The sequence below is a fragment of the Megachile rotundata genome, chromosome 16 (assembly GCF_050947335.1).
Source record: "Megachile rotundata isolate GNS110a chromosome 16, iyMegRotu1, whole genome shotgun sequence".
Classification (NCBI taxonomy): Eukaryota; Metazoa; Arthropoda; class Insecta; order Hymenoptera; family Megachilidae; genus Megachile; species Megachile rotundata.
The window spans coordinates 797,435-823,450 of record NC_134998.1 but is presented as its reverse complement, the minus strand read 5'-3'; the positions used below and the strand labels follow the sequence as shown (position 1 = coordinate 823,450).

Sequence of the window (26,016 nt, the reverse complement as noted above, 5' to 3'; positions counted from 1 at the left end):
TTCGATCCTCGTGTTCGAAGCTATCGCAATGACAAAATTTATCTCAATTTGTACGATTGATTTGTATAAATGTTCTTTGACGAAATTAATTAATATTAGCGCTTTATAATCTACCGCTGCGAGGAATTCGACCTAAGTGAGATTCTCTAAACGCACCTAAATACGCTTTCACAAAAATTAGACAGATTTATCTACTATCTAACGCGGTGTAATCGATTACGGAAATGACGCTAAGTGAAAACAGTGTTCTTTTTTTTTTTATTCAAATGACCAAAATTTATCTGAATCTAAGGAACTACTCTTCGGAACAATTACTCTTATGATTTGACTCAACAACTAAATGGTTCATGACCCTTTTAGCCAAAACGAATACTGACATCCGAAACCAGATCGCTTAATTGGGGAGTTCTGCGTTAGCCAGCTACTAAAACGACCCAACGATACCAGAATCAGGTGAACAATATAAGTTCGACAGGGTAGCAAATCAATTGACTCTGATTGTAAAATCGTAATTGCTGAACTGCCACCCAAAAGACACGGGTTTCAGAGACCAAGCCGCTCAAATGGGGAGCCTGCTATTCGCTGGCTACTAAACTACCCAGAGCGAGCTCCGAGAATCTGATGGTGTGTTAACAATTCGACCAAAAATCAAATATGAGTAGCTGAGAGCTATCGTTTCGATATCTTAGCCTTTCTTGGTGCTAAGTGTAGCTCTCTTCTGACGGAGTTTCAGATACGAGATCGTTTGAATGGGGAGCTCTGCGTTAGCCAGCTACTAAAACGACCCACGACCAAGTATCCAAATGGCGTATACTCGCTTGACCAATCAAGTATCAAGATTTGTTGCGGCTCTTAACAGCGGAAATTGTTCTGAGTTCTTATTCTTATCAATAATACTTCTATCTTGCTCGACTGCGAAAACTGTTCTGATTTTAGACGGGTTTCGCTCGCCCTTTTATACTCGCAGGTTCGCCGAATTCCTGGAATTTCTGTGACGTCAGAATATCTAAATTTTCATATAATTTCGTTATTATACATTAATTATAAAATTGAACGGTTTAATTATATTTTAAATGTTGCTCTCTAATTTCTGGCTAACAATTTGATATTATAATAGTAGTATGACGGTGTTTTAGCGAAAAATACATTTTCTGTCCTTTTCTAATTAATTGCGTACGAATTCTATGAGAGTCAAATCTATTCCGATTTACAGCTTTTTAATTGAAGAAAATAACTGTGGTTCCGGCCATGAATAGTTTAGTAATGACTGATTTTACGTATATAATTTGATTTAATTAATTAATTAACTTAATGGTTAATAATGCCGTAAATAGAAATAGTATCGCTATCCTTTTCTAGGATTAGCGCTGATCTCAAGGATTTCGGGCGAGTATCGCGGCACGTAGGCACATCATAGCGTAACGGAAATTTCTTATACAAAACTATACGTTTATTAGAATTAAAATAAAATAATATATTATCTTGTTTTAATTATTCTAACTCAATATTCAATTACTTTTATGGAAGATATTACCTACTCTAAATCAAAATCATAAGTTAATATATATATATATATATATATATATATATATATATTCATTTATATATATATATATATATATATATATATATTCATTTATATATATATATATATATAAATATATATATTGATTACCGACTGTCGAATTTGATAGATATGGTAATAGATACCTAATGTACTGTCGATAATTGGCAACTACGGTCGGTAATTGACTATTCTAATCGATGGATAGAAGATTGTCGCGATGACGCCGGTAGAAAGAAAAAAGGTTTCCCCAGGGACGTTACATATGTACACGTCATGCGGAAGTCCTATTATATGATGACATGTATGTTTATGTCATGTCTCCTGTTCCAAGAAATTTGGTCAGAGAAAAAACTTTTCTAAGTAGTTTTTCTTTTAGTGCACACTCGGTAGGTATGTCATTTTTACTGAGAGAAGCTGTTTTGAATTTCAAACCTTTTTCATAGTTTTATGTGTGTTTTTCATATCAACTTTTTATATTCCAAACTATCTTCTATCAAAGTTTTTTTGGCAATTACTTAACAAAATATATTTGAATACATAATTTTAAATATGAAAACATAAAATCAATAGAAAAGATGTTGATTTTTCTAGATTTTTCTATTTAGTAATAAATTCTACGACTGCTTTTCGATTTTTGACAGAATCAAACAAAATTTTATTTTATTTTCGACTTATCAAAATGAATCCTAGAAACAGTAATCCATAGTCGTAATACATTTTTACGTGATGGCATAGGGACTAAAATATCAACATTAAAATAACGCAACTGTTAGATTTCATTTTAACATAATTCCCAATCTAAAAACATTTTTTTTTATTAACACAACATATGTCGTACATATAAACGCAGAAATTATACAAAACGATTATACAATGTAAAGGATAATATTCCAATTTTTTAATAAAATGTCCGACTTTTGAATTTTTTTCACTCTAGTGTTCAATGCTTTCAATTCGTTTTCAGATTTTAATATTGATGTTAGAGTTTTTGATTTTTGTCGCTTATTTTCTTTTATTTTGTCAGACTTATCGCACGAAAATGAGTAGGTATTATCCAGCATCAATGCGAAATGAATATAAAGAAAATTTAATATTATATGTACTGCACAAAAGATATTGTATAATTATTTCTCCATATTATACAAATAAACTGATGAATTTTCTTTGAACGCGAACATTTTTTATATTGTTCACTAACTGTTTATCGATTTTATTACTGTCTTCTTTTCTGACTAAATACATACAAAGTTCAGAATGAGTTAATAAAATACCAACGTTAATTATATTTTATTCTCAGGCAATGTTCTCAACGAATTCAATTACTTTATTACAGAAATAATTCATAATACAATCAATACAAGATTTTACCCATTTCGAAAAAAGAAGATATAATAACAAACTGAATAAAGAAACATATGCTTTATTCTTGTACAATTATTTTAGTAAAATCTGATGTTTTAAATAAGTGATGTTTAAAAACTACTAATGCAGAGTTTATTCGAATTCATTGCAAATAATATATTAGATATAATAATGAGTAAATATTCTGGAATATCATATAACATCTGAATGTGTAGAGTGTCATAAAATCTTAATATAATTTAAAATGTTCTAACAAGTGGTACTGTTAAAACATTCATTAGCTAAATTGAAAATATCAATGAAATGAAAATGAAATGTGGATTAACTTGCCTAAAGTCCTATTATATGGCAAACGACATGAAAGTATACATCGTACGTTTCTTTGTATAAAACGTTTCATTTTTACTCAAAATTTTTTAATATCTTCAAAGTACTGTAAATGACTACATTTTCCGGAAAATCTAAGCAGAGATACCCTTCGAATTTTAGTATGAATATATGAATATGTTGAATATCTTGAAAGAATGCGACATTATTAGAAGTCATGAATAACATTATATGAGTAAAATTGAATGAGTATTTCATATGAAAAAAGGAGAAATTATTTTTCACACCTTACTTCAAAATCAGTCCACATCAAAGTGTTACGTGCGGGAAGCGCGCGTATAAAGCCTCGAAGATTTGTTTGCCCAAACAATATTAATTGTTAACGGGACTTAATGAATGGTAGCGTATATGATATAATGTGAATTACAATGAATTGAACAAAAATATTGTAAATATCCGAGACGCGCAATTCTTAGATTTGAAGGAGAAACAATTACTCAAATACAAAATAATTTTATAATCCAGTGAGGGAAAACCCAAAGTTAAATAATTAACTACTGATTTACTTGCCGAAAAATTCATAAAATAGCTGGAAGAATAAAGGAAATAACTCACCAAAATGTCTGTACTTGTATGAATTTAGAATTAATTAACCTCTTGCAAAATGTGAAATGCCAACTACGCCTGGTTCCTGGGAAGAACACACACACATGAAAACGCTCCACCAATGAGAATTTTGAACTGGCCAATTGTGAAATTCAAATAAACTATAAAATAAAATTATACTTTAAAAATTAAAAAGAATAAAATTGAATATAATTAAATGGAAAAATAAAATAATATATTGAATTAAAATTTAACGTAATTATTAACGTGATTATTTAGCACGAAAGCTTTGCGTGAAGATAGAGTCTTTGTCTGAATTCTGCACTTTAACAAATTCAACAAACTCGTCTCTAAACCACTTCACGGACCCTCGACACGCACCTCGCGATTATACACCGAAGAGTGTCGCAACTTGCACCTCTCGGAGAAGACCAGAGTGGGCCTAGTCCGAAATTGTTTATGTTGCATTGATATGCGCCTAACGAATTAGGCTGCGAGGCCAATGCGTAAGAGACCGTGATTCGTTAATTAGGTGGTGATGGTGGGTGCATGTGTTCCTCCCTTGTCCAGCTCTTATCTTCCTCTCTTTCTATACATATAGTTCTTTCCTTTACTCTTGAGCTATGGATTGTTAATTAGCTATTGAATAATTTTACATGCATAACCAATACAATATAAGATGTTAATCTGTACACATTATAAAAATTTAGAATGAACATTATCTATTTCGTTTTACAATTATTAAAGTTAAATCGCGCTCGGTACTGTAACTATTGTGGAACTGATTGACGTGTGCGTATTCATAATAACTGTATAAAGAAATACTATGAGTAATTTATATAATTTTGTAGTGTTGCAAAGACAATTTCTATTACAATTTTATATTGCGTCGTGGGCCCTTGAGGAACATTCTAGAACGCTTGGCGTTATCGGACCACACGAGTGTGACTTCCGTTTATATTCGGCGGTTCGGAGAAGTGAAATGATCTAAGATTTTGGCCGTGGGACCACGTTGACTTCAAGGAAGGAATGTGTTATATTAACAATCTTAGTTTAGTCGCCAAAAGATAGTCTATCTAATAAACATTGAAAGACCGTTACTGCGTTCGATCAGGGTGTTCCCAGAATGCAATACGCATTATCGATACACATCCGGTCGGTCAGAACTACAAAGGAAATTTTGAAAAATATTCCTGTTCGGAACGTAACAAAAGTAAAAATTTGTATTCCATGCTACTCAGTATAAAAAAGTAATATTAGTAGAGTAACGTAAAATAGTTTTAGTAATTTGGTAATAAGCAATTATACAATTTTTGATTGTGAATAATTTGTCTGTTGACGTTGAATGATTTGCGCGCGATTGATGTAACACTTTCATAAACGACACGGAGTATACTGTTATTAGGTTCGTACGAAAATCGTTGAACAGTTGACTGATAGAATGAGTTGTGAAAGAATTATCAATATTTTTTCAGATTGTTTGACAGTTCGAAAATTGCGTCGAAGTGGAACAATTCATTGTAAAACGTAGTTGTTTTAATAAAGTTTAATAAACAGATTTCCGATATAATTAAGCGTACTGGTTGTTCCAGTGCTACTCGCTTTTATTATTACGCTCTTCAAATTTCTGCAATAAAAATATTGTATAACAACGATAAATAAATCGGAGAAATTTTCGGGTAAAACTATTGCGAGAATGTCTTTTACAATGTGCGGAGATTTCATCGCAATTACAGATAAAATTATAAATTTTTGTGAATAACAATATCTAACAATAGTCAAGTCCACAAATTTGTATACGCAGAATTACTATGGGACCATTCTTTAAAAGATGTCATTGGATTCATTCTGATTAACTCCTTAACTCTGTCTCAAAGCGACATTTTCGTCATATTTGATAATATATGAAAATGTTTAGTACGCACGGATAAATATTGAGGTAGACACAAATGTCTTTTAAGTTCCTATTTTTCAAGGTTTCAAGTTGGGCGATATTTCTTTAAATAGAATTACACACTTATCTCATTATAACATAATAGTTCAAATCAAGATTAAACCAATACTCATATACATCGAATTAAATAATTTCTAATTTGAGTAGTTCTCAATTTCAATTTAGTCATTTTGATAATCGGCCAAAAAACTAAGTTCTGTATGAGCGTGTATGTATGCGTAACAAAAAATGAGTAATACAGTACTTCGATATCCAAATTGCTTGATCAATTTGTGACGCAGTGTCCTATAAAACACTCTCTCCAAATTGAAATCGTTTCTCCTCTTGATCAAGAAGTGCTTATACTTGGCCGTAACTCGTGAACAAATGAATTCAATCAATTTAAAATTCCCAGAAAATTAAGTACTTACACTAACAAATTCCACGGTACAGTTTTGCTTAAAAATATCATTTTAACATTAAGGAAGTAAACTCCGCTGTTTTGTAATAAAGTAGAGTGGTAAAATTATCAACAAAATTAAGCGAAATATAGGTTTGCGGGGCCCAAACTTTTCGTTTGTAAATAAGATGAATTCCAGAGTGGAATACGACTCATTTTAAAGATGTAAGTTCAATGTTAAGTGCGTTGGTAATGGCTAAATGATATTATATTAATGTTCAGTAATACAAGTACTATAAAGATAATCAAAAGCAATACAACACAACTGTGAATTTCAAGAGTGTTTATATCATTGAGAGATTGTTTCGGATACGACCAATACCAACGTGTATTGGCAAATTCAGCTGCAGAATAAGTTACAATTACTCTCGATTTGAATGAGACATAAAGGGGAAAAATTTGCATCGTATCATCATTGCTTTATATTATAGATAAAACTGTGCAAAATGTGTGACCAGTGTGGTTGGATTGCCACAAATGAGAAAATGCCTGATTAGATCAATACCCAATATAAAACAAGTGTTATCAAATATAATTATAGTATACAATATATGCATTAAGATTTAATGATACTTGGACGATTTCTGTACTACAACTCCGATGATCCTTCCGAAGAAGTGAAAGTACGCAAATTGAGCCTTATGCTCAAGACATTATTTTTTTATTTATTATTTAGTGCATTACTTTTTCTGCTTATTAGGTAATATACAAATCAAATAGTAACCGTATTATAGATACTGGACTTAACGATCCACACTATACAATGCAAATTATACACTGTAACGCGTTTGATTAAAATACGCAAAAGTCGCTCGCATTAACACGTTCGCGTCGCGGGCGAGGGTTACGCCAGAAGGTTAGGTAACGTTTCTTGGATGTTAGAAAGGACGTTTTCAGGAAAACGGAGAGCCTGGTCCGCGAAGGTCCGGCTGCCCCAGAGGATGATTTGCGAAGTCTCAGAGTTTCGAGAGCCTGGTCCGCTAAGGTCCGGCAGCTCGGAACTATGAGTCCTTTTGGAAATTTTGCAAGACTAGAGAGCCTGGTCCGCTAAGGTCCGGCTGCTCCGAGGGTCAAGGTTTGATTTTCAGGAAAAGACTGACTTGGCCCTGACTTTCCCCGGTATTTATATTCTTTTCGATTTCTGGGTCCGACCAATCACGGGCGCGCGTTGTCATGCCCAAGGGTTTTTTATGGCATTGCCTGCCCGAGGTACGCTGGTTACGCGGCGTACGATACATACATGTACATTTTCTTATAACTAATCTATGTACATTATTTACACGTTAAGCGCTTTTCCGCTACAATACTCATATAATGCAATTATTAATATATTTACATATTAATATTATATAGTAATATATTTATATATATTAATATATTTATATTTATATTAATATTTATATTAATATATATATATATATATATGTTCTTATTAATATATTTTTTTTAACTTTTCACTTAAATATGAAAAAAGACAATAATACATCCATGACATAATCGTTTTTGAGGAAAATTTAAATATAGAAATATATCTATAAATCACAGTAGTTCCATTAATAATTTGTTACTCCTTTTATTTTAAAAAATAATAGATACGTTTTGCACCTACTCAGTACTAATGGAAATGAAACCTTTCACCTTCTGTAAAGAATGTTTCTGCAGTGGTTTTACTTGTAACAATTTCCTAATTTCTTTATTAAAATCTATTATTATTTTAAAAATATATAGCTATGTCATGAATATCTATAGCTATGTCTATAATTGATTAGACCACCGACCAGTACTGTCTAACTAATAAAGAGGACGATGATCCACCAGTATTAATGGTTTCATAAAAAAATATGAAATAATAGATTTTTATCTAAAAAAAGGCATATAAGCGGCTTCGAAGTGTGCGAATAAATAAAATAACAAAACAGTAACAACTTTTATTGATATTTAAACAAATGTACAATTCAGTCAAAAAGAATAAATACAAATGCACTTTTAAAGAAATATGAAATATCTAATCTTGTATGCACTGGAATTACATCTTTGTAACATTCTATGTAAAAATGTACACGCACATAATATATATACATAAATGAAGACTGTCGAAAGTTTAGGAAACTTTTATTATTTTCTCTTTACGTATTACATATTTACCGCTTTCGTTCATGTACTAGCAAATAAATTCTGTATGCCTATTATTTTATCAAGAAATCGTATGGAAAATCTGGTTACGCTGCATACAGATGCATGTAATACCATTTCGCGTTCATCGGCATTCCAGGTGTAAATACTGTTACTGTAACAAGAAATATCGACTTATCGCTTTTCAAAAAGTTCCGTGATTACACTATTCAAGTAAATAAAAAGTTTTGTTCCAAATGTGGTCAATTTTTATCGTGTACGAAGAATAGATTTACTTGTTAACACTTTCTGTACCAGCTGCACTTTGTGAAGCAGTCCAGAAAGGTGACAAGACTCCAGCGATCGTGAAATCGCTCAAGTGCAAGAAAACATGAAATCCAATCTTGATAGGGAAGAAAAATCTGAAACGCTAGAACCGTATAAAGAAATATCTTGTGAAGTGCAAATGCGTTGTTTGCGTTATCAATATGAAACTATGTGATAATTTGCGTTATCAATCTAAAACAGAAAGCTCTTCTAACTGTGGTCCGGTTATATCTACTATCCTGCAACGGAATGTATTTAAAAACTGTAATAGTGATCTGTTAATGTTCAAAACTATATAAAGCAGCAGATTTTAACCACTGATGATACGTACAAGACAGATTGTATTACGTGCATAATTTATGCAATGTGCAATATATATAATTGTTTTATTAACCACAACTTTATTGTTGAATCCCCAGAATTTTTGCTGAAACTGTCCTATCTCAAGAGCGTTGAGTTAAAGTTTTAGCTCTTTATATTACATTCAAAACAATTTTTTAATTTTTGTATGAGACTCGTCATTTTTTCAATTTTTTTACAATTTTGAATCTTTTTCATGTTCAAAGTTTAAATTTACTGCGATCAGGTGTGAAATATGTTAAAACGACTTTCAAAGATTATTTATAATTGCCTTCAAGCTAACATAATGAATAGCTTGTCTGCTCCAGATGTTTCTAAATTTTATCAATTTTTTCATAAATATCATGGCAAATCAGCATGTTGAGTAACGTGGCAAAGCTTCCGTAAAAGTATATGTATTTGCAGTTCTAAATAATGATTTGCACTCTTAAGCAACATTTTAAATAATTATTATTAATATAATTTTAACAGATATTGGAATACAATTGATGTTCATTGAATCTCTTTTTTTATAATATGTTCCTTTTTGAATTTTGTAAATATAATTCTTACCACTTGATTAATGATTTTTTTCTCAAATCTTATTAAGTTGCATGAAATCGATCGACATTAAAAGGGTTAAGTAAGGATTTTCAAGAATTACATGCTAACACTAACAAGTAAACCTATCCAAATGTCATTCTCCGATTTTCATGAAATTTGGATATGTTATAGTACATGGAAAATTAGGGGACACGTATTTTTTTTTAGCTGCGGTAAAACATATTTAGAGTATGAAACAACCCCCCTAAGTGTGAGGGTAAAATGGAAAAATTGCGATATTTTCGAGATCAGTGAAGCAATTTTGATGATTTTTGGTATGAAAGTATCTTTCGATAGAAGACAAAAATTGGCCTAGGTATGTTGGAAGGGGAGTGAAAATTAGGGGGTGAAATACCCTAAAGCGACCAATTTCTTGCTGTAAAAAAATCGGTTTTGATCTCATCGAAATAAAATCTATTAAAACTTCAAGAGGAAAGTTAATTAGGGAACACGTATTTTTTTTTTTGTTACATAAATATTTGGGACGTAAATAACTGCTAAATTACCGCGCTCGTTTGGCACTACGCATGAAACACCTTGTAAAACTTTATCTCTTAACTGTTCGATCTTTTTAATATATCGGTTTTTTACGTTACTGAATGGAAATCTGAAATCAAAATTCAATATAACGGATCCATTATGGCGAACGAAAACTCGAAAACCTACTTAAATAGACTGTATCTGTAACATGCGATTTTCAAAATATAATACAATTTCTGACATTCATTGTTAGGTGTGTAAGGTGAATCAAGCGTGTTAAGAACATATTGTATATTGTTTATAACAAAATTGTTTGAACAATATAGCTTAAAAATGAAATTTTTTAAAATCTGATGACAGCATTCATTGTATGCAAAAAATGTCTATGGAAACATCGATCACATATTTTATTAATTCCTTTGTTCAAACAATTTTGTTATAAACAATATACAATATGTTCTTAACACGCTTGATTCACCTTACACACCTAACAATGAATGTGAGGAGTACACTATAATTTTATCAGACAATTTGTTACCTTTTATAAACGCACATGATGCAATTAATTGAACTTTCCAACAGGAACCCTGTTGTACACACCAGTCGGAAGACAAGTATCATGGTTGGAAAGAAAAAAATTAATATTATTAAATGGCCAACATGTACACCAGACAAAAACCCGATGGAAAATATTTGGGCCAATATTAAATAAGTTTATGTCGAAAATCGATAGTATGAAAATATTTTAGAACCAAAAAACGCAATACTAAAAGCATGTAATGAAATTAGCCAACGAATTTTTCAGAAACTCATCGAGAGCATGCCAGATAGAGTTTTCCAACTTATAACAAAACAAGGAGGCCTTACAAGTTATTAAAATCATATTTACGTGTATATATTTGACATTTATTCACATAGTGCTATAGTTATGCAAGGATGAAAAATTTTCATGTTATATTTTCTTATACATATAATAAAATAATATCAACAAATTTTTACTGAAGTTCATTGTTCACTATACCCTTCAATTTCGTATGGACGATTTTTATGTATTGTTATTTCAAAGTCAGAGTCTACTAAAAATATAGGTGGTGCTATAGTTCTGCACCGCAGTGTATTATATATTTCATTTTATAATCTCATTACCGAAAACTCCATGGAAAATATAACTATGGAAAAGTCAGCTAATTGGCTCTGTTACCAAATACTAGAATAGATTTTTTATTGTTAAGGATAGCGAAGGTCGTGAACTAACGGTTTGCACGAAGCAAACGATGGGTCACCTTTTGAAACCGTCCGCATTTTAAAAGTAGTTAGTTAGTCTCGAACTGTCGCACGTATCAATATTGTTTTCGTGAACACTCCATCGGCTTTTTAACCGACTTCGAAAAAGGAGGAGGTTACTCAATTCGATCAGTATATATATATATTTTTTATTATTATTATTATTATTATTATTATTTTCTATGTGTGCCCGCCGATTACGCCTAGCTGGATGCACCGATCGGAACGAAACCTTATGCATCTGGTAGGTTCTGACTCCCCATTGGTACCATTATCAAAAAATTTTTTATTTTTTAATTGCAAAGTATTGTTATTGCAAAAAAACCGGCAACTTTTGAAATAAACTTTTCTCGATTTTAGTGCGCTTTTAATATCTTATCACCGACATGATTCTGAACAATTTTGTTCATATACAAATTTCGCGGAAAGCTTCAGTTTTCGAGATATTAGCGAAAAATTGTTGAAAAGTTTTGAAATCAACTTTGGACGATTTTCATGTCCTTTTAATACGTTATCAGGGACACGATTCTGAACAACTTTTTCCTTATCCACAATTAAGGGGAAGCTTTAGTTTTCGAGTTATTAGCGAAAAACTATTGTTACTAATATATTGAATTCTACGTATGCCTCCGTGTCTCTGGTGGTGTACGAGTCAACATGCAGTCGCCGATTTTCTACTATTTCTACAAACACGTCTTGCCGGCCGATAAAAAGCGTGAAATAAAATAATTTTTAGAAAAAAAATACGCCGACTTCGAAATGCACTAAAAAGTATAAAATAATTTCTATTTCCTAATGAAGTAATTTCTATTTCATTCAATCATACAATTACGTAACAGATATGAATGAAACCTATTTACTCGTTAGGTATTATATTAAATACATTTCAACCTTTTCGGAGGCGGCGCAAAATTAAATAACATATTCAAAATAATCTTTTAATTTTGCGCCGCCTCCGAAAAGGTTGAAATGTATTTAATATAATACCTAACGAGTAAATAGGTTTCATTCATATCTGTTACGTAATTGTATGATTGAATGAAATAGAAATTACTTCATTAGCAAATAGAAATTATTTTATACTTTTTAGTGCATTTCGAAGTCGGTGTATTTTTTTTCTTAAAATTATTTTATTTCACGCTTTTTAGTGGAATGGGGAGAACTGTATAGGATACTGTGAGACATTTCTTACATAACAATACGAAAGAATAGGATTTTGCAATAACAATAGTTATTATACATGTATACTGATTTTCGGCCGACAAGACGTGTTTGTAGAAACAGTAGAAAATCGGCGACTGCATGTTGACTCATACACCACCAGAGACACGAAGGCATACGTAGAATTCAATATATTAGTAATATTGAGATATAAGTAATTTTTGTGTGTGCTACGCGTGAATGTGTATGTATATGTGTGTGTGCGCTGCGCTGCAAGATCGGACGCGTTTGAAAAGAACAAATGAATTGCCTCTTCGCGAATATGTCGGACGGTCACGATGAAGTCGTTTTGCTGCGGTGCGCGTTATCTAAGATTATATTAATAATCTTCATTAATAATTAAATAAAGTTATGTTATTTTGTTCATTAAGTATATTAAGAGTGTATTGGTGTATTTATTTTGATTGTAAAAGACCCATTTATTTAACAAGTAACAATAGTTTTTCGCTAATAACTCGAAAACTAAAGCTTCCCCTTAATTGCGGATAAGGAAAAAGTTGTTCAGAATCGTGCCCCTGATAACATATTAAAAGAACATTAAAATCGTCCAAAGTTGATTTCAAAACTTTTCAACAATTTTTTGCTAATATCTCGAAAACTAAAGCTTTCCGCGAAATTTGTATATGAACAAAATTGTTCAGAATCATGTCCGTGATAAGATATTAAAAGCGCACTAAAATCGAGAAAAGTTTATTTCAAAAGTTGCCGGTTTTTTTGCAATAACAACACTTTGCAATTAAAAAATGAAAAATTTTTTGATAATGGTACCAATGGGGAGTCAGGACCTACCAGATGCAAAAGGTTTCGTTCCGATCGGTGCATCCAGCTAGGCGTAATAGGCGGGCACACATAGAAAATAAAAATAATAAAAATAATAAAAAAAATAAAAAAAAAATAAAAAAATATACTGATCGAATTGAGTAACCTCCTCCTTTTTCGAAGTCGGTTAACAAATAAATTTTGGTCATTTGAGTTAATAAAGAATACTGTTCTCACTTAGCGTCAATTCCGTAATCGATTACACCGCGTTAGATAGTAGATAAATCTGTCTAATTTTTGCGAAAGCGTATTTAGGTGCGTTTAGAGAATCTCACTTAGATCGAATTCCTCGCAGCGGTAATGCGCTAATATTAATTAATTTCGTCACAGAACATTTATACAAATCAATCGTACAAATTGTGATAAATTTTGTCATTGCGATAGCTTCGAACACGAGAATTGAATACGTATAAAAAGCGAAGTTAACTTTATCAGAGATCAGAATTAGATACGGTCCAGTATAAAGTATTAACCAGCGAGTTTTATATCGTAAATTCAAGATTATCTATTACATATTGTTTAATTTGTCAAATTCTATTATTTCTATTATTATTATTATATCAAGATCTATTTAGTTTCTCTATTCTAATTAATCATTTATAATCTATATATATTTTTCTTTATTTGTTGTTATTGTTATTTGTTAGTTTAATTTCTTATCGTTTTGTTGAATAAATCTAATTGTTGAAAGATTTTGACCTGTGGATTTCACTCCTTAACCGCACACCACACGAATCCCACAATCTTTACTTGCGAAATCGAGTCGTTTAGGGGTAAAAGCCGCTCTTTACCTTTCAGCGCTTGTAACTAGCTGAACTTAGGTTCCAGGGTTGTAACAAATGTTCAAATTGATAAAGACTGAGTATATTTTTTGGCGATGCCGTATTAGAAATAAATTTCGGATAGAAATTTCAAATTATTGAAGACAAGTTAAACATTTTGTTATTGTTTATACATATAAGAGAAGGCAAACTTTGTCGATTATAGGTGGGAAGTGAAGAACAGAGGATTGTGGTATATCGGCCGTTTACTTTGAAAGTGAAGCATATCCATTTTTTATAATAGCGAAATTTTTAGGAGTCTGCATTCAATTTTGAAAATATTGATAAGAACTAACAGCCACATTTTTTGTATTTCATACAATTATATTATGTATATTTATTATCTAACAGTGTTGAAAGCGCTCGCAAAAAATAAAGCTGTTATTATACCCAAATAAATTTACCTCCCTCTCAAAATCATTGCAATTGTTAATTAAACAGAAATATTTCAGTTCTTCAGTTGTTCAGTCATCCTTTTTTTTTAATTTCTTTGTATCATTTTGTATTACTTTTTTTTAATTTCTTTGTATCGAAACAAACTGCAATTCGTAGTTAATTTCTAAATGGTAATAAAATTGGTGTGTATTTATTAGAAACTGTACTAAAACTCACGTGTAAGCTGATAATAGAAATCAGCAAAGATACCTGCACAAACCTACAGCACACTTTCATTCATTTTGAAGTTAGCTATACTACCGATGTTATACAATTTGTAGTTTTTCATAGTATAGTCAATATTACTTAAATTTACTGAAGTTAAATTGTACCGTAATATATTCGGCTAAAAGTACTGTCCAGAGTATGAGAGAAAATTAGCGGGATGGGAACGGGACAAAGAGGGTAGGCTGCTAGGACCACCTAATCCCCACTTTTCGACTCACGCGTAGCTCCCACCGCTCATCCGCAATGGTGTGGTTTTATACAGGGTATTCGGCTACTGGTGGGCATAATTTCAGGGGGTGGTAGCTGGGGTGATTCTGAACAACTTTTTCCTTTACCAAAATGCTGGTTAAAGCTTAGTTTTTGAATTATTAATGAAAAACACTGACCAATCAGAGCGCGAGAATAGCGCGCGCTCAGATGCGAGAGCGACGGATGCAAGCGTGACGGTTGACCCTGGTCGTGAACAAACAAATCGCGCGATATCGGTAACATAGTTACCATCATCGGTAATATGTCAGCCGGTAAGTAGTTATAAAATTCACAACTATTAATAAGTATAAATTTATTAACGAAACTAATTGTATGGATGAAGCGAAAATAAAGGTAAAGATCAAGCGCAGTTTTTTTAGATAATTAAAAAAAATGACTATTTGTTTAACGACATAAAATTAAAGAATACTTGGACGCTTACCTCATGAGTGAATTTACGATGCGAAAATTCTTCATTAATTTTGAAGTATATCGTCGTATGACAAGAAACCTATTTACTCGCTAAAATCCACAAGAGCATATCAATACCCGCTCTATGGGATTGTCAAGTAAAAAGGGTGACTGTCATATTTGATGTCTTCCGTATAATAATAGTACAATTTCCGAAATCCACACTAAACAAACACACAATCACATAAGCACCACGATTGTCCAGTCCTTAGTATCGAAACGTTAAAAATATCCACCTTTTTTACACATCAATTCGTTTACGAAAGTTCCTCGCCATGTACACATTACACATTATGCGCGATGAGTAAAGAATCAGTTATTGCAAAATGTATTATTGCGATCGCACAACACATATTACTGATAATATTTAATTTACTTTAATGTTTGAAATGTGCACCATTCTCTTCTAAGCACTCTCGTTCGATTATCGACAACCAACTGACGTTTTGTACAGAATTTTAGAAACAAAAAACTGGCATTGGTATTGTCTTCCCACTATACCCCTCCTCAGGCTGATCAGGTTACATTTCTCGACGAGCGAGCTTCTTAGGTTATTGTGGAATTTTTTTCCCGTTGAGATAGAGTCACTGTTTCGCTCTTCTTTTGTGATGTTTGTTTATTTTGAAACTTTATAGTAAAATGTTCCGTGCAAATACGCATCTGTGCATATTCGTTAAAAGTAATTCGTGTCATAAACATAAATTTTTCGACTCATCAAAACAAATAAATAAATAAATTTAATATTGTCGGTAATACGAGTTATGCGATCGCAATAATACATCTTGCAATAACTGATTCTTTACTCATCGCGCATAATGTGTAATGTGTACATGGCGAGGAACTTTCTTAAACGAATTGATGTGTAAAAAAGGTGGATATTTTTAACGTTTCGATACTAAGGACTGGACAATCGTGGTGCTTATGTGATTGTGTGTTTGTTTAGTGTGGATTTCGGAAATTGTACTATTATTATACGGAAGACATCAAATATGACAGTCACCCTTTTTACTTGACAATCCCATAGAGCGGGTATTGATATGCTCTTGTGGATTTTAGCGAGTAAATAGGTTTCTTGTCATACGACGATATACTTCAAAATTAATGAAGAATTTTCGCATCGTAAATTCACTCATGAGGTAAGCGTCCAAATATTCTTTAATTTTATGTCGTTAAACAAATAGTCATTTTTTTTAATTATCTAAAAAAACTGCGCTTGATCTTTACCTTTATTTTCGCTTCATCCATACAATTAGTTTCGTTAATAAATTTATACTTATTAATAGTTGTGAATTTTATAACTACTTACCGGCTGACATATTACCGATGATGGTAACTATGTTACCGATATCGCGCGATTTGTTTGTTCACGACCAGGGTCAACCGTCACGCTTGCATCCGTCGCTCTCGCATCTGAGCGCGCGCTATTCTTGCGCTCTGATTGGTCAGTGTTTTTCATTAATAATTCAAAAACTAAGCTTTAACCAGCATTTTGGTAAAGGAAAAAGTTGTTCAGAATCACCCCAGCTACCACCCCCTGAAATTATGCCCACCAGTAGCCGAACACCCTGTATAGGTATAGAAACAGATATTGCTACTATATGTTAAAAAACTCTATCTTTTTCCTCTTACGTGATGCGTAAAACTTTTGAACATTACGACAATGGAATGCCGCTCAACGTATCACTCGTTCTGTCTCGCTTGTTCTACATATATTTGACCCATTTTTCGCGTCATGCGACCGATTAGTGTATGTGTGCGGTTCGACAAATAGCGCGTTATTGCGGAAAATGCGTGTGACATAAGGCGGCAACGTTACAATCTAACCACTGTGATGTTCTTTTCGTCCCTCTAGTCCCGTTCCCGTCCCGCTAGTTTTCTCTCGTACTCTGGACAGTACTTTCAATCTAATTGTAAGTTAAACTTGCACAAAATACTCGTCTTTTCAATATCGTTAATCATTCGAACTTCCATCGCTCAAATGTTGGGAAATTTCAATTGCTGTCAATAAAGATTGTTTTCAGATAAAAATATAATTTTAAGCATTATCTATTGTTATGATTATTTTCATTTTTATCAAGAATAGACTTGCTCCACTTTTAATAACGAAAGAGAAAAAGTTTGGAGAATACCAAGCAAACTTTATTGTAAGTTCAAAACGTGTTGAAGAAACTTTGATATAACTGAGTAACTACGTAAAACTAGGACATGACATTATTTCTAAAACGTTCTAACATTTTCTCATGCTATTCCAGTGACATATAGTCAGTATGTGCATCATATTATTGACAACAGATGCTTTACGATTATAGTTACTAAAGTTATGTTATCTTATGTGCTTTTTAAACTCTAATCTAATTTTCGTTGGCTAAAAAAACAACGATATGTCAAAATATGTCAGTTCACACTAGATCAAGAGAAAAAATTTTAAATGTTTAATGTAAAAATTGCTCCTCAGAAAGGTCCGTATGGTATCCGGCTTTACCCCGATTACCAAATAAACCCATACAAAGGGACAATATATTAACTCGTCAGTTGAGAAAATGTTAATTGAGAAAATAAATACAAACGTATTCATTTAAATTAAATACTTAAATACAAACGTATTTGTTTTCTCCATTAAAAAAAAAATAGACATTATTATTTAATAAAGCGTTTATTTTAATGATAATATTTTATAATCAATGTTCCAGTTTTTATGTCCCCTATAAAAAATTTGTCGCAGGTCTACTGTAAAAATATAGAGAATATTTCAATTTACAAAGTAAACAAACTGGTGTTTATTCATGATATCCTACGCAAAAAAAAAATTAGGACAAATTGTATTAATTTTGATCCTATGTAAATCATTACCGCACTGAATTTTATTAAGAGTTTATTATAATTACTTATAAACTGAATATTATATTTTTAAATATATGTTTATTTTGTAGCCAATTTTTGTTATTTGACAAAGTTAACAAAAATATAATATGTTACATCAGTTTCTTAACAATTAATTGAACTATTGCATCAATCATTGGTTCACATAGTTTGAATCATCATCCTAAATATGTCAATAATTACATTTTCCTACCAATTATTACTTTTTTATATGTACTGTATTTTATACGAACAAATGATGAGTTAAAATAAAACTCCGTAAAAAGTAGAAGAAAATTGTATATGTAATAATTATTGCTAAATTGTAATAAACAAAAAATTCCAAAAACACGTATCCCCTATTTTGATCCATATTTTTAGTATACAAAGCTGCAAAAAAATCGAACTGCATTTAGGATGAAAAATTGAAAAAAAGTGCATTTTTTAAATATATTATTTAAATAAATAATTTCTCCCGAAATTTTTGACACTAACTAAATTCCTGACTAAAAACTACACAATTTAAAAAAAAATTTACCTTCCTACTCCCTCTAGTTTCCGAGATATTAAAGAAAATGTGTTTTTAACCCCCAACTTTGAGGGCTATTTTCACCTCCTCAACATGGATGTCCGCAGATATAAAAAAATACGTGTCAAATGATTTTTAAAAAGCTACAACATATGTCAATTTCATTAAAATCCGCGTGTGACACCTTGGTGATGTCCCTTGTGAGTGCACCCAAGCATTCGAAAAAACTTATAAAAATAAATAACTTTCCTGTAATAAAATATTTTGACGTTTATGTACCCCTGAAATATGAGATTGTCTAAAACTGGTCGGTGAAAAATAATGATAAAAATTGAAAAAGAGGCATTTTTGCTCCTAGAAAGCTGGTTCTCTCAATTAAATTTTGGTTTAACTAGACAGAGCATTCAAGTGCCTGTGAATATCTGTTTTTACGTGAATGGGTTAACAAGTTTTTCATATGTGTGTATTAGCTTCGAATAATATTTTTCGTTAGTTATCCAAAACGATCTATAAAAATTATGAGTAACCAGAATTTTCCAGTTATCTCACAAAAACTTGGTAATTGTCTGATGAAATCCAGTAAAGAAGTTACATTACCATTTTAAGAAACTATGTAAATGAATATACTGTTAAAACATTGTTTCGTGAAAATTAGCAGTAAACAACGTTCATTGAAAAGTTTTATTTTATTTATAGTGTTATAGTTTTATTTTGAAAAATAATATTTCATATGTAATAACGTAATATCGTAAGATTTGCAACCACTACAATTTTCGATGTAATGTAAATCTCCTACTTCACTAGTCACAGTTATTACCAGTTATATTACTTAAAAACTAAACAAATGTGTGATTCTTAAAAATTAACTACATAATATAACGAATTTTGGTCATCTACATTTTTTAATAAATTTAATTCTCCTTTTTTTTAATAGGAAGAATGCTTTGCAACGATATGTGACATCTGTATGCTTAGAATCTCGACGAAGAACGGCCTGTGGCGAGAAAAGAAGAATTCAAATATTCTTTTACTGACATTTATTTTGATAAATACAGAACATGAACATTATGAAAATAATTGTCAATTTCGCAGAATCACGTTTTCAAGAGCTATGCGAGTAATTATTAACTGTATTTGCTTTAGGTGAGTTATAGTATTCATGCGTTAGCAAATTTCCGTGAAATTACCTTAGAAATACTGTCCTTTCTTTAAATTTGCCATTGTGTCGACAAAATGTCTAAAGTCAATAAAAATGCAAACTACGTTTATATCTCTGATTCACGTTGTTTATATATCGTTTAAATTAAACATACAATAATGTATTCTTGAAGCTCGTTATGTTACCATATAGATTGTTAGAAATAGATAACTCGGCAGATATTTTTTGTTTACAAAAGATAACACATAATAAATAATCACATTAAATTGTCAAAATGAGTTTGATAATATTGTTTTCTTATACGAGATGAATAACAGAGATGTTTCTACATCTAAATTAACAATTTTACATAGGTTCAACTTCGAAATTAAAAAGTTCTATTTTTCGCAATCATACAGATGATTTTTCGCCAAATTCTTGCAAATTAAATATTGATAAAATAAAATAAAAAAAGATTGGAAAAAATAGACATTCGTATGAAGCTGTAACAATTAATCTAATATCGTTCTATTAAACAAACCGACTAACACAGCTATTATTTATACATCTAAATTAACAGTGTTACGTAGAACCAATTTCGCAGTGAAATGTTTAGGTTTTTTGACAATCACTCATGTATGCACTATTAAATCCTTGTAAATTAGATATAAGTAAAATAAGGAAAACAACTCACACAAAAGGATTGAAGTGATCCCAGCATTACCAAACTCACGTCCCTCCCGTTGAAGACTCACAAAAGCACCATCTCTTAAAATCTTTTTATGTCTTTCTAATTTCAACCGTGTCGACGTAAAACGGAGATTGATTGAACGAACAGTCCAAGGGTTCCTCTTTTACTACATAAAAATGCATCAACGACTGTACTAGTAACCACGTGACGAGGATCTTCGCGCAGAAACACACTATACCACATTCTCGACGGATGACGCGACGCTTACTGCCGGGAGGCTGGTCCGTTGCCAAGCTCTATGGGTTACGGTCTTCCCCTCTCCACTACTCGAAACCACCCTTCCCGCAGATATTTCCGCTTCCGTGACCGTCAGAACACGATACGGTAGATTTGGGGTTTGAATTCAAATACGAGACGTAATCTTCGAGTTGATGTGCTTAGATACTACGCATCGATCAGTTAACCCTCGAGCAGTAGGTAGCGTGATACTCGTATGCACAATAATACGGAGCCAAATATGAATCAATAGCAAAGGTTTGTTTATACTCGCATACAATTTTTATTGAATATCTTCGGCTTCTAAATTATGTTAGTATAAGGTTAACCCTTTGCACTCGGCTGTCCCCTCTGAGGGGACATTTTGAACGATAAAATAAACTTTCCGAGTGCAAAGGGTTAAATTTCGTTTCCGAACACCATTTTCTTTTACTTTTTCTCTGCATGATTAGCTAGTATTCGATAAAAATGGAGGAAATACGATTTTGATTATAACGTTAGGTTAAAATCGCCTGTGATTCCTACGACGTTTCGCTGGACGCGAATGCGGAAAAGGATGCGCTTTGCGTTTTCATTAGCATTATCGCCTAAAAAGATTCCCATGTTCTGACAGTGCAGTCAGAAGTCATATATACGGTCGTTAATCTGACTGTGAGAACATTCGGTCAAGACCTATCACGTTCATCTTATTGTAATTCACGGTCATCTTAGTTACCTGTATGAGATCTGGGTCTTTAAATAAATTAGTGATTTGTGTTGGAAAGTGTTTGGGGGGAGTTTTTTTTACCTGCAGCAGAGTTGCGATGTAACACTGGAAAACCAATACCAGTAATATCAGAGTATTTTTATTCTGGTTCTTTTTTCTCAGTATAGAAAAATACAAAAAATAAGAGAGAGCGAGGACAAAAGTAACATTTGTTACATTTGACCTATTTGTCAATCAGCTTTTAAAGATACAGAAAGCAGAGTTATGCCACAAGACCTATGTTTATCGGCCTATCATTTCATCCAAATTTAGCTTGTCTAATTGTAAGAGCTATAAAAACACTTTCTTTAACGCAAAATAGGACTTTTATTATAAGAAATAATAAAAAGAAACGGTTAAATAAACATATTTTATTTTAAGTAACGATAAAAACAATAGCAGGACATTTAAATAGCAACTAATGAGCACACAAGTATTTTCAAGCATTTCTTTGGTATTGTGTATTTATCTGTTTTCAATTACAGTTATGAAATTATAATATACTTCATCTTTGACACAATTTTTTGTCTTTATTCGTTCCCGTAATAATTTGTTACTTTCATTTCGAATCGTGTTTATCAAAACGGAAGTCTTACAACTTTCAAAGAATACTTTCCCGCGAATTATAGAAACTTACTAAAGATATCTAAAAAATGATTGATTTAATACGAATAGCTTATCTATAAACATTAAGAAGGAGGTTGAAATAGTAGAAAACAGACATTATGCACACGCTACTAACAAATTGTTTAACAGTAGATTTGCGGAACGAGTTAAAATGTCTCATCTTACATTCTTTGTTTTAAGTTACAGGAATTATTAAGGTCCTTTTATCGAAATAAAGAACAATTGTATAACTTATTTTATGTTTCATCCCTTATTTATTTATTATTGTGCTTTATTTTTAATCTAAATATAACTACTCATCGAATATCTGTAAATCCAACGTTAAAAATGATCGCGATAACGGAGAGAAAGCGCATTACTTTCATCACGTCCTTACTTTTATCTCTGTTCTTCCATACTGATTTAGCTAAATCTTTATTTAAAAATCAGTTGTGCTAAGAATACTAGTGAGCTGTACATAGTATACTACGTTTCACAACTCAGTTTACGTTTTTATAATATTTTAGATATACACGAAGCGAAATTTGGTCAAACAAAATATAATTCGCTCGCAAACCGTCGAAGAAACAAGACGTGTAGTGAGCCCCGAATATAAACAAAGTGCACAGAGATCCAGATTACTTGTGTGAACTGTGATTAGTGTATAAGTGTCAGTGCGCGAACCGTAAGTATCGCTTACATAATAAAACAACCACTCATAACCACAGTGTTCAACACTAGCGATGTCTCAAGCCAGTGGAGGACCAGCCTTCTCACCCATATATACTATTACCACTGCTGATGTCATAACAACTACGACCTCAACATCTTATCGAAATAGACAGTACACACAACAAGCTATACCTATTATGTCGACACGAGTCACACATACCAACTCACCTCATTTAGACACGACCATTTTCGAAACTCTCAATACAAACAGAACACGCAAACGGATAATTCCAGGAGACCCGTCAATACTAGCTGATATAATACAAACCGATATGGACACTACAGATTCAAATATTCCATGGCAACAGACACAAACACGAAAATGCAAAAGAAATAGGGAAACGGTGCAAAATAGTACACCTGCTGCAAAGAAACAACCTCTCGATTCCAATACTCATAATTCACAAAATTCTAATAGATTTACAGTATTAAGTCATATCGATCCCGAAATAACTCAAATAAATAATAACAAAAAAAGAATACAAAAACCGCCCCCAGTATTCATGGATGACATTACCAATTATCCTCTTATGATAGAAAGTATAAAAACAATCTTATCCGATGAAGAATTTGTTTGCAAAACAATTTCAGCAAATTCTGTCAAAATAAATACAAATACTCCGGATGCCTATTGTTGCGAGAACAGCGCGGATTTGAGTACCCGACACTATTCTGACCCAGTCACGATTTAACGAGCTCTGAGCCTGGTTTTAGATGATAGTTCGTGATGTGATGATTCGATTAAGGTTCATGTTATAACGTTCGTTGTTCGTGATATTAGTTGATTCGTTCGTGTTTTTAAGTGTTTATTCTGTTCGAAATACAAGTGAGTTCGGTTCGAGAGTTAGATATGTGTTGTTCGTGATGTTACTGAATTCTCGATATACGAGGTGTGACACAAAAGTAACGAGACTAGTCCAATAAATCATTGTACCTGCAGAATCAGTTCTCCGTGACATTATCACCTTCAAAGTAGTCCCCTTCAGCATTCACACACTTATGCATTCGGCGCTGCTATTGCTGGTAACAATTCTGGAACGAGGTTTTTGGAAGTCCTTTCGGACGATTCTCCGTTTTTGCCTGAACCTCTTCAACTGAGGTGAAATGGGTTCCCTTTAAGCAAAATTTAACTTTAGGAAATAAAAAAAGTCGCATGAAGCCAAATCAGGCGAATAAGGAGGATTCCCTATCACAATAATAATTTTGCTGGTCAGAAACTGCTTGACAGATAGTGCCGTGTGAGCGGGTGCTTTGTCCCGGAGCAACAGCCATCCATCGCTTTACAACTGTGGCCTTTTTTTCCTAATTTTTTCACGAAGTCTTTTTAGTATTTCAATGTAATAGTGTTAGTTAACAGTCTGACCACTGGGAAACCACTCAATCATTACAATTCCATTAATGTCGAATTTTGATTTTGACATGCGTTCTTTTTTGGATTTTGGGGATCCTGAAGACTTCCATTGCATCGACTGGCGCTTACTTTGTGAGTCATAGGTAAAAATACATGTCTCATCACATGTTACAATAGATTTCAACAAATTTTACAAGAAACTTGATGTTTATTCGCTGTTCGGTTTTTACGTTAGACATTTTTCCGGCAGAATGCAGTTGCACGTGTTCACTAAATAACGCAATATTTCCAAATGGTATGACCGATTCAATCGAAATTGGTAACATGGATAGAGGAGGTATGTGGGATGATGCCACAAAAACAATTGCTGCTAATTCCATTGTTTTTTCAAGTTACAGACCTAGTCTCGTTACTTTTGTGTCACACCTCGTACACTGATTTTGTTCGCGACTTAGATGCGTGTTGTTCGTGATATTAGCGTGTTCTTTTCTTGATTTAGCTACGTGTTGTATGAGATATTATCGTGTTCTATCGTCTTTCGCCAAAGTAGCTGTCGATGTTACCTCGGAATCGGTAATTTGGAAGGGGATGTGTACGAGGTCTGTCCCAAAAGTATCCGACCTTCCTTCATATTTCTCTGCTGGTGTTATCCTGCGTCATCAGGCTGGTGGCATCCTTCGAAGTAGTCCCCTATTGATTGTAGAATACTCTGCCAACGACCTTTCCACTTATGGAAACAGTCCTGGAACTCGTTTTTCGGAATAGCCTTTAGAGCTTTCGTCGTATTAGTTTCGACCTTTTCTTTATCGTCGAATCGGTGTCTTTTGAATGGCATTTTCAATCTTCGAAACAACCAAAAATCGCAGGAAGCTACATCAGAACTGTACGGAGGCTGATGGAGCTGTATGACTTTGTGCTTCGTCAAATATTGTTGCACAAGATTCGATGCATGCGCTGGTGCGTTATCGTGATGAAGAAGCCAATCACCGCTTGACTAAAACTGAGGCCAAAACCAGTTTTCGGTATTGCAAGATCACATTCTAGTTCTCGCACAGTCAATCGACGATTTTTGTTGATCGCAAGTCGCACACGTTCGATATTATTAGGTCTTGTTGTCGTGGAAGACCGCCCAGAGCGTAGGTTATTATCAACAGATGTGCGGCCATCTTTGAACCGCTTATACCACTCTTTGATTTGTGTGTTCCTCATATACTCATCCCCAAATGCCTTCTTCATCATATCGATGGTTTCCGCACAAATTTTTTCGAGTTTTAAAGAAAATTTGATGCAAATTCGTTGCTCCGATCTTTCCTTCATTTTTCACAACAGCAGAATGCGACGAACGTAAAAAACGCTTCGTAAAGAAATGCACGTTGCACATGAACTAAGGCGTCCCGACGAAAACTGCGATATCATGGGAGTTCGTAAAGCTTTACAGTTGATAC

At 32.6% G+C, this 26,016-nt stretch overlaps 1 long non-coding RNA gene across 1 annotated transcript in view; it reads right to left on the bottom strand.

Moving 5' to 3' along the window:
- Positions 1 to 21,264, bottom strand: part of LOC143266037 (uncharacterized) — a 368,715-nt gene extending 347,451 nt beyond the window's left edge. The window contains exon 1 of the long non-coding RNA XR_013041031.1: positions 20,865 to 21,264. This is a non-coding gene — a long non-coding RNA (uncharacterized LOC143266037). The remainder of the gene's footprint in view (positions 1 to 20,864) is intronic.
- Between the last annotated feature and the right edge of the window lie 4,752 nt (positions 21,265 to 26,016).